Source organism: Triticum aestivum, chromosome 3D, assembly GCF_018294505.1.
Source record: "Triticum aestivum cultivar Chinese Spring chromosome 3D, IWGSC CS RefSeq v2.1, whole genome shotgun sequence".
Taxonomy (NCBI): Eukaryota; Viridiplantae; Streptophyta; class Magnoliopsida; order Poales; family Poaceae; genus Triticum; species Triticum aestivum.
This window is the reverse complement of record NC_057802.1, coordinates 587,938,646-587,947,925: the sequence shown is the minus strand read 5'-3', so window position 1 is coordinate 587,947,925 and position 9,280 is coordinate 587,938,646. Positions and strand designations below refer to the sequence as shown.

The 9,280-nt window shown below is 44.8% G+C and overlaps 1 pseudogene; it reads left to right on the top strand.

The window, feature by feature from the left end:
* Nucleotides 1-536: 536 nt before the first annotated feature.
* LOC123075683 (serine/threonine protein kinase OSK4-like) lies at nucleotides 537-7,507 on the top strand (annotated as a pseudogene).
* The last annotated feature ends 1,773 nt before the right edge of the window (nucleotides 7,508-9,280 follow it).

Here is a 9,280-nt window from a genome sequence, read left to right as displayed (position 1 = left end):
CGGCCCCGATTTAGCCCTGGCTAGTATGTTTCATATGTGTCTTCGCACGGAGGCCCGGCATCCAAAGTACGAGGGAGCATTATCAGTGGTTGTTGTCTCAACCATCCTTACCAGACCTGATGCATTGAACATGAGGAAATGCCTATAGTGGTTCATGCTGCGTGTGCAAACATTTCGATGGTAATATATTATGATCCTACTCGATCCGTACAAGATATTACTTGTTGGATGCCCACTGAACCATACTTCAGCGATTGAATATGCTTTGCCTCTCCCTAGCTGACAACGAAACTTCACCCATTTCATTGGCCTTTAATTGAGCCACACCCGCCCTGGCCAGTCATTTATGGCCAGCCCACTCATTTCACACTCCACACCGGTCTCTAAAAAGTGACATACTGTAAATATTCCATGTTACTCATGATCAGTATATTCAACATAACTCGTGTTTTGCCTGTTTCGTTCAACTTGTGTCTAAACTATAAAACTGTTTACTGAATCACATATATTGTTTCTCTTGTTTTGGCAAAGTGAAAATGGATGGGAACACGAGAGGAGGTGGACAGTCTGAAGTTACTGAAGTTAATGGGAAAAACTCTTTTGGTAAAACAATACTTTCCTTTCCCTTTCCCCGGTTACGCCCCCCCCCCCCCACCCCCCACCTAAGCAGCTCTATGTCGTCTAATAAAGCCTAAAGCCCACGTCGGAGGGAGAACGACCAGCCGATCGACTCCAAAAGCTCTCTCAATTTGAGGCCGCCTCCGCTCCACTAGGTCGGCGCTCTCATCGCCTCCCTCTGTCCACTGGATTTGGCCAGGACTCCAGGTAATTAAGGCAATCGCCCAACTCATCTATTCTGCAATTCTCACCGGAGTTTAGTGATTATGCGCCGTCGTTGTTTCAATGGCCTGGTAGAGAGTGTGTGCTCTTAAATTTTTTATTCGAGTGGCGAATTTATTAGTCCAGTTTGTGTGCTGCTCTGCTTATGGTTGTGGGGATTTAGGTGCCCTGCTTGCATCTTCCCTTCAATGGGGATCTTTCCCGCAGATCCGCCCGGACAAACATTCACCTCATCATGCTCCGAGTTGAAAGTCTTGATTACTGACTGATCGGTTATCTAGTTGGTTTATTATTGATTTATAGGTAGGCTGATCGATCTCACTTTATCCAAATTTACACTATATATGGTAGAAAACATCCTATATAGGACTATCTTGAATCTCAGTTGCGACCGCTTCGCCCCCGCGAGCGATCGGCTGCACCCCCGATGCCTCCTCCTTGAGCCCTCCCCCTTCCCTCCCTCCTTGCCACCATGGCTGGAGTCCGGCGCCGGGCCTGGCCCGAGCGGCCACGGCCATTCCCCGTTCGGGTCGCGCTGGCGCGGGGCGGTGCGGCGCCGTGGGGTGCTTCTAGGCAGCGGTGGGGCTCTTCGGGATTGTGGCGGGTGATCTAGTGGGGCTGGTGCCGCTGTTGGCGGTCGGGTGATGCCGCAGCGCGATCTGGTGGCGCCTGCTAGGCCCAGATGTGGGCCCTTCTTTCCCCGTCTGGGTTTGAGTAGGTCAACGGCGGGTAGGGTCGTAGACATGGCTTCCGAAAGTCTGGGGAGTGGAGATCGACGGGTAGATGCTGGCGGCGATGGTGCTGCCCCGCTGCAGCGTGGCCGATGAGGCTTTGCAGGCCCGATTTAGCCCTGACTAGGATTCTTTGCGGCCCCGATTTAGCCCTGGCTAGTATGTTTCATATGTGTCTTCGCACGGAGGCCCGGCATCCAAAGTACGAGGGAGCATTATCAGTGGTTGTTGTCTAAACCATCCTTACCAGACCTGATGCGTTGCACATGAGGAAATGCCTATAGTGGTTCATGCTGCGTGTGCAAACATTTCGATGGTAATATATTATGATCCTACTCGATCCGTACAAGATATTACTTGTTGGATGCCCACTGAACCTTACTTCAGCGATTGAATATGCTTTGCCTCTCCCTAGCTGACAACGAAACTTCACCCATTTCATTGGCCTTTAATTGAGCCACACCCGCCCTGGCCAGTCATTTATGGCCAGCCCACTCATTTCACACTCCACACCGGTCTCTAAAAAGTGACATACTATAAATATTCCATGTTACTCGTGATCTGTATATTCGGCATCTCTCGTGTTTTGCCTGTTTCGATCAACTTGTGTCTAAACTATAAAACTGTTTACTGAATCACATAAATTGTATCCCTTGTTTTGGCATAGTGAAAATGGACGGGAACACCAGAGGAGGTGGACATTCTGAAGTTACTCAAGTTAATGGGAACAACACTTTCCTCAAATAGCTTTATCGTTTAAATGTAAAAATATAACGAGAACAGATATAGTAATAGTTTATTGCCTTCTCAAACTACCAACCACATCATTTAGACAATAGATCAATAAAATTTCCAAATCTCCACATATAAAATAGCAACTATATCTATGCAATATAACTAGCAAATACTTTCTTCCTCCTTTTTGTCCTTGTGATGCAACTCTTTGAATCCTTCCTCACTTTCCACCACAAACTCCTATAGTTTGTACACTACGATGTTTTTAAAGTTGACATGTCAATGCGACACCGATATACGCAACTTGTGTTTGGGACACATGGAAGGGACTTGACCTCGGTATACTTTTTTGGCTCTAGTTCCTTGTACATGCAACCTGACTTATGTTCATTCCTAATAACATGTCGTTATATCTTTTCTTAATGTGAGCGAGCGGCCAGCACGTCACACGTGCGCACTTAGCAAGCGAGGTGGCTGGTTGGTTCTGGCCCGGTTGGGCAGTGGGGTCTGGAGTGTGGGAGAAATCCCTTGCTGGCTCTTCTACCTCCGATGTGGTGACCCTACGGGTGCCGCCATCCGTTCCTGGAGGGTGTCGGAGGTGTCCATCCCCCACACCCTCCCACGTGCCGGGGAAACCCTAGGACACGTCCATGTAACAGCGTCGTCGGCGTTGCATACCTTCTTGGAGGTGCTGCTTGGTACGCGGCGGATCGGAGCCTGGGTCTGTGGTGGGTTGATTCCTAAGGGCGCAGCGGTGGTAGGTCTTGTGTGCTTTGTCGAATTGTCGTTGATGTCATTTGTTTCCTCTTCTTTGTTCTTTTTCTTTTCTTTTGGGCCTGTTGTGCTACTCGCACCAGCAATTGCTATGTGATCGGTGTTGGTTTCTTTGTAATACAAAGGGGGGGGACCCCTTTTCAGCAAAAGATCCTATAGAGCAATCGAGGGATTCTGATTCTAATGATGATACCGCCATACGTGTAATTCTGGTGTGAATAGTTATTGAGTAGTACTAGTAGCAGATTCATGTGTTAGTTCATTCATTGTTGCATGACTACATTATTATATGTCTCTTCCATGTTTGCCACACACATATATATTATGCCTAGTCATGGTATTAATAAGTGAACCTTTTTACGAATACTTTGCGTGTTAACCCGCTAGCTAGGATTCTAGTATGTGTCATATGTGTCTTCGCACCATGGTTGGGCATCCAAAGTACGAGGGAGCATTATCAGTGGTTGTTATCCCAACCATCCTTGTTAGACTTGATACATTGCATATCAGGAAAGGATTATAGTCATTCGTGCTGCGCATGCAAGCATTTTTAGGGTAATATATTATGATCCTATTCGATCCGTACAAGATAGTACTGTTTGGTTGTAGATCATCTCACTGAACCATACTTTAGTGAGCGAATATGATTTGCCTCTCCCTACTTGAGAACGAAACTTCACCCATTTCGTTGACCTTCAATTGAACCACACTTTCCCTGGCCAGTCATGTTCCATAGTGGTCATTTATGACCAGCCCACTAATTTCAACTCAAGGCCGGTCTCTAAGAAGTGATATGGTTTAAGTATTTCATGTTATTCATGATCAGTATATTCAGTGTAACTCAAGTGTCGCTAGTTTCGATTAACTTGTGTGTGAACTATAAAACTGTTTACAGAATCACATATATTGTTTCTCTTGTTTTGGCATAGTGAAAACGGATGGGAACACCAGAGAAAGTGGATGTTCTGAAGCATTGAAGAGCTACAATCTGGGCAAAACATTAGGTGGGGGCACATTTGGAAAAGTGATGATTGCAGAGCATAAGCTTACAGGACACAAAGTTGCTATAAAGATTCTGAACCGTAGTAAAATGAAAACTATGGAAATGGAAGAGAAAGGTATGACTCCTTCTCTTTGTGCAATAGTGTAGGATACATTTAACTTGCTTGTTCATGATTTCGAGTTATCTGCTTTCAGAGTGCTGGCCAGACTTGTGGGTGTGTTCCTGATTCCCGCTTAATCAATTAGTCAAGATAATGTATATTAGGTTAGAATACATTCGGCTTTCGTTAAGAAGAAAGTTCACCTTGTGTCGTTGCTGCGAGTTAGCAGAATTTGCATCTCCAATTTCTTGACACTCAATCTAACACTTTACTTCTATTTTTTCTCATATCTTGTTTCCAGCAAATAGAGAAATCAAGATATTGAGTTTGTTCATTGACTTTATTCACGCTCCTATCATCCGGGTTTAGGTTGAGACACCTAGGGATATATATGTTGTGACGGAATATTGCAAGAATGGTGAGGTATTGGGCTACATTTTTGAGAAAGGGTAGTTACAGGAATATGAGGCTCATCGAATCATCTAGCAGGTGTTGTTCACACTTTGCTTGAGTTCAGTCCGAGTGTTGTTCACACTTTGCCATGGCCATGGTATTTAGATTTGAATCATTTGAATGTTTTCTGCAATCTAATTGAGAAATGTATGTCGACGATTGTACACTTTTGGTTATATGTTTCTCCTAAATTTGTATATCAACATATAGCTGATTGAAATATCATTCGCATGATGACTGCTCGCGATTTTCCAATCGGTTGAGTTAGGTATTCCGATGCCCGAGTCATTGTGTGCACTATGACCAGGGTTGGTGGAGGTTGCCCATCAATTGGGTTTATACATCCCATTAGGTCTCTGTCAACATGAAGTTGACGTGCATTTACTGATTCAGGGTCTTGATATCCTCTTTTGCAGAAGCCAAATCATGATGTATTCTGGCCATATTTCTCCCCCTGTTGCTTTGAATGTTGAGTAGAGTGATTTTGTTGGTACCTTCACTCTTTCAGGCGTACTTTTGCAGGAGTGGAGCATTGTGTGACACATCTATAGGTAATAAATGAGTCTGCCATATTATTTGCAATGTGCTGCAAATCTTTTGAACGCATGGTCCAGATCTTTGAGTATGTGGGTTTGAGGGAGAAATATGTTGAACATTCCACTAATTTCCTCGCATTCTTTGTGGTACTTGAAATTTGCACCTAATGGCTGGAAATGTTCCTCATTCAATCCTGATGCTTCTTCTAACGCATCGTCTGGGTTAATAGCTTTAATGAGTGTTTCTGCATAGGTTATCTCAGGTGAATTGTACGCTGGACCTGAGGTTGATGTTTGGAGCTGTGGGGTGATATTTTATGCTCTTCTTTGTAGTGATGTTCCATTCGATGATGACAACATTCCCAAACTGTTCAATAAGATAAAGGCGTGACAAAACATTTGTAGATTAAGTTGGATCTGGCAAGTGTTTACCTTTTTTTCTCGAAATCAACAAATTCATGTAGATTAGTTGGACTTTAGAATCCAATTTTTTTTGGAGATTTTACTCCCCCTTATTTGGTGTTCCAGGGAGGTTTCTATATCCTTCCAAATCATTTATCTGATCTTGCAATGGATTTGATCCCAAGAATGCTTATACATTGTTGATCCCATGAAGAGAATCACAATCCGTGAAATTCGAGACCACCCATGGTTTCAGAATCGCCTTCCTCGCTACCTGGCGGTGCCTCCACCAAACACAGCACAACAAGCCAAAATGGTACCCCATCTATTTCACAGTTCAAGCGACTATCATATCTGCACAATAAATTTTTTCAGCCTTTATCCACTAATATATACAGGATTTTGGATGGATGATAGGAAAATTAAGAAAAATACATTTGTTGTGAAATGCTCCCCCTTATGGGTATAATATAAATGTAATATTTGCAAAGAAAATATAATAGAAATCAATGGCCATAGTTGTGCCCCTGGTTTCAGAAAGGTATCACGTCAAGTTTCCATGCAATGCTGCTCTTTATTTATAAAAAAACGTTTATTACCGAGCATTCAAATGTCGTTTATATGGCAATGATATGCTGATTTGCTAGATGTTCATTTCAGAAGATTGACGAAGATACACTTCAAGATGTTGCCAATCTGGGATATGATAAAGGTCATCTGTGTGAATCGTTGTGCAATAGGCTGTAAAATGAGGTATATTAAAAAAAATCAGTGGTTCATTCCTTTCAGTTTTCATAAATGACTTTATTCTATATGTTTCCAGGAAACTGTTGCATATTACTTGCTCTTGGACAATTGGTTCCGGGCTACTAGTGGCTATTTGGGGGCTGACTATCGACAATAAATGGTTAGTCCACATTTGCATCATATGTGACCTATTTAATGCCCTAAAGGTTTAAGCACTATTAACTTCATGAATGGATGGTTCTCTAGGATATGAGTTTTAATCAGTTTACTCTATCGGAATCAGCAAGCGCAAGTATCAGGAATGATCTTCCAGGAAGTAATGATTCTCAAGGCAGTGGCTTCCGGCCATATTACCGCGTTGAAAGAAAATGGGCTCTTGGGCTCCAGGTCGTGCAAACTATCCACTTTACTTTGGTTTGTTTTGCACGTTCAGCTGTTGAGCTAATGCATCAATTATCCAGCAGTCTCGAGCTCAACCTCGCGCGAAATTGATTGAGGTTCTAAAGGCACTTCAGAAATTAAATGTCCGTTGGAAGAAGAATGTGCACTACAACATGAAATGCAGGTGGTGCCCTGGGTTTCCTCAAGTCAGTGATATGTTGTTAGATGCCAGCCACAACTTTTTTGATGACTCTACCATCATGAATAATGGTGATGTTAATAGGAGGCTGCCTGCTGTGATCAAGTTTGAAATTAAGGTCTACAACACCTTCTACTACTAAAGTATTTTTTTTGCAATAACAAAAAAAGGGATTTTCTACTCAATATCGCCTTCACCGTGGCATCACTAGATAAAATAACGATGTTGCTGGAGCCAATATATTTGATTCATAATTGTTACCAAGTAACCATTATTATGTCTTGCATGTGTCTCCTATTGCCAACAACTATTGTCGACTAGTGCATGGATGTTGGTAGAAATAACTTCCCATGTTTTAAGGTTGCACAGTGTTGGTGTTAGAAATTACAATTCGACGGCATGGTACTGTATATACTGTCTATTTGGTTATAACTTTAATTTATTTTTTCTCCAGCATTACAAGACCAGGGATGTCAAGTACCTGCTAGATATGCAGAGAGTTACTGGACCACAGCTCCTCTTCCTGGAATTTTGTGCGGCCTTCCTTACCAACCTTACGGTTCTATAGCTAGTGCCTGTTCTGGTTGAGTGGTGAATAGCAAAACATATGACTGTCCCATGCGGTGCGGTTCCTCGTCGCAACGATGAATAAGTGATGGTGTGCAAGTATATAGGTTGTGTGTTTTTCATCTTCGGTTTACCCAGTCCCTGACAGAGAATCGTGTTTGTTTGGGTGACAAGTCCTGTGTCAAGCACCAAAAAAGTTAAGTGGTTGTTATAAATAAGAGTTATGTATGGTAAATAGGTTGTGGTGAACCTTTTCTGATTCTGCAAGCTCCGCCACGTAATGTTGGTGGTGATGCGACAGCACAAGCTTTTGTGATATTATTGCATGATCTGGTTTCTATTTGCCTTGTTGTTGAATATGGTGATGCTGTGTGCATCTACAATGCAATGCATGACGGCAGGCGTGCGGCACAGCCATGGAGGTGGAAGCGGCGGGCTGCCACAGGGGCCAACCACGCGATGGTGGGTGTGCGGGGTGGCGATGTCTTCGTTTGGCGGAGCCGCGGTGATGCTCTGGATCTCAGGTGTGGTGCGATGGCTGCGACGTCATTTTTCTCGGGTGGTTGTGTGCGGGCCGTCCTTGACCAGGTCCAGAGGGATCTAGTGCCGGTGTGTCGTATGCGTATGGGCCGAGGGCGAAGAGGGTCACGAGCGTATGGCTCCGCCCTGGCCGTCGGCTAGTGTAGTGGGCAATGTGGCAGTGGTGGTGGTTGGTGTGTGCCCAGGACGACGAGGTCTATATCTCACCATGTGGATGGTACGGGCTGCAGGGTAGCTAGGGCTGGGATTGGCGGCTACCTACATGGCTTCTGGGCGGGGGAAGTTGCGGCGTGGCAGCGGTAGTGCCTACCCGGTGGCACCGCGTTGGCGGTGACGATCCTCTCCCGCGGGCGCGTGGTGGACGGGTGTTGTAGGTTTCCGCGACGGTCGTGGAGCAGGTCACGGGGAGCCGAAGGAGGTGGGTGCTTGGGGTCCTAGGGTAACGACTACCCCCTAGTGGTTGGAGGTGCCGCATATGATGGGGGTGTCCCACATATGGATCTTGATTGTCCAGATTTGATGTCCGACACCCACCCCTCCCAGTAGTGTTGGCTGGTAGATGGCCGCATGCGTGTGGTTGCTACTAGTGCAGGGGTTGGACTTGCCCCCCCCCCTACCGAGGCTAGTTGCTCCTCGCGCGTGCCTTGGTCACTCATTGCTCATGTTAAGGCAGTGTGTCGTGGATTGGTTAGGATGGCGACTATGTGTTACGATGCCGATGATGAGTTTGTCTGAGGATTTCACGACGGCGGCACTAGATGGCGGGCTACACCTATACGGATGGCTTTCCGTCAGGCTCCATGAGTGACGACTTCACTTCTTGGTCGTGTAGGAGGTAAGGGATGTAGGGACGGGAAGTACTGGCCTGCTCCGATAGTGCCCAAATCTGTGTTTGCCCTTGTTGTGGTGATGACCGGGGCGCCTCCTGGTGGTGCTGGTGAGTTTTTGAGTGAAAGTTTCGCGTTTGGAGCCAGCCATGGCGGCGCCCGTGGGTGTCGTTCTCTTCCTAAATACATCATCTTGGGCCTCATCCCTATGCCATGGATCAGGCTGGCGTGATTTTTACTTTTGTTTCCTTTTTTCATTTCTTTATTTCTTTTGTTTCTTTCCTCATTTTATAAAATGTTCCAAATTTTAATAACTGTTTGAGATTGAAAAATGAATTAAAAAATATTCCAGAATCCAAGATCTTCATGAATTCGAAAAAATGTTAACAAATTTGAAATAATACTAACTGGGTATTAAAACAAAGTACACTATATACTAGCAAAA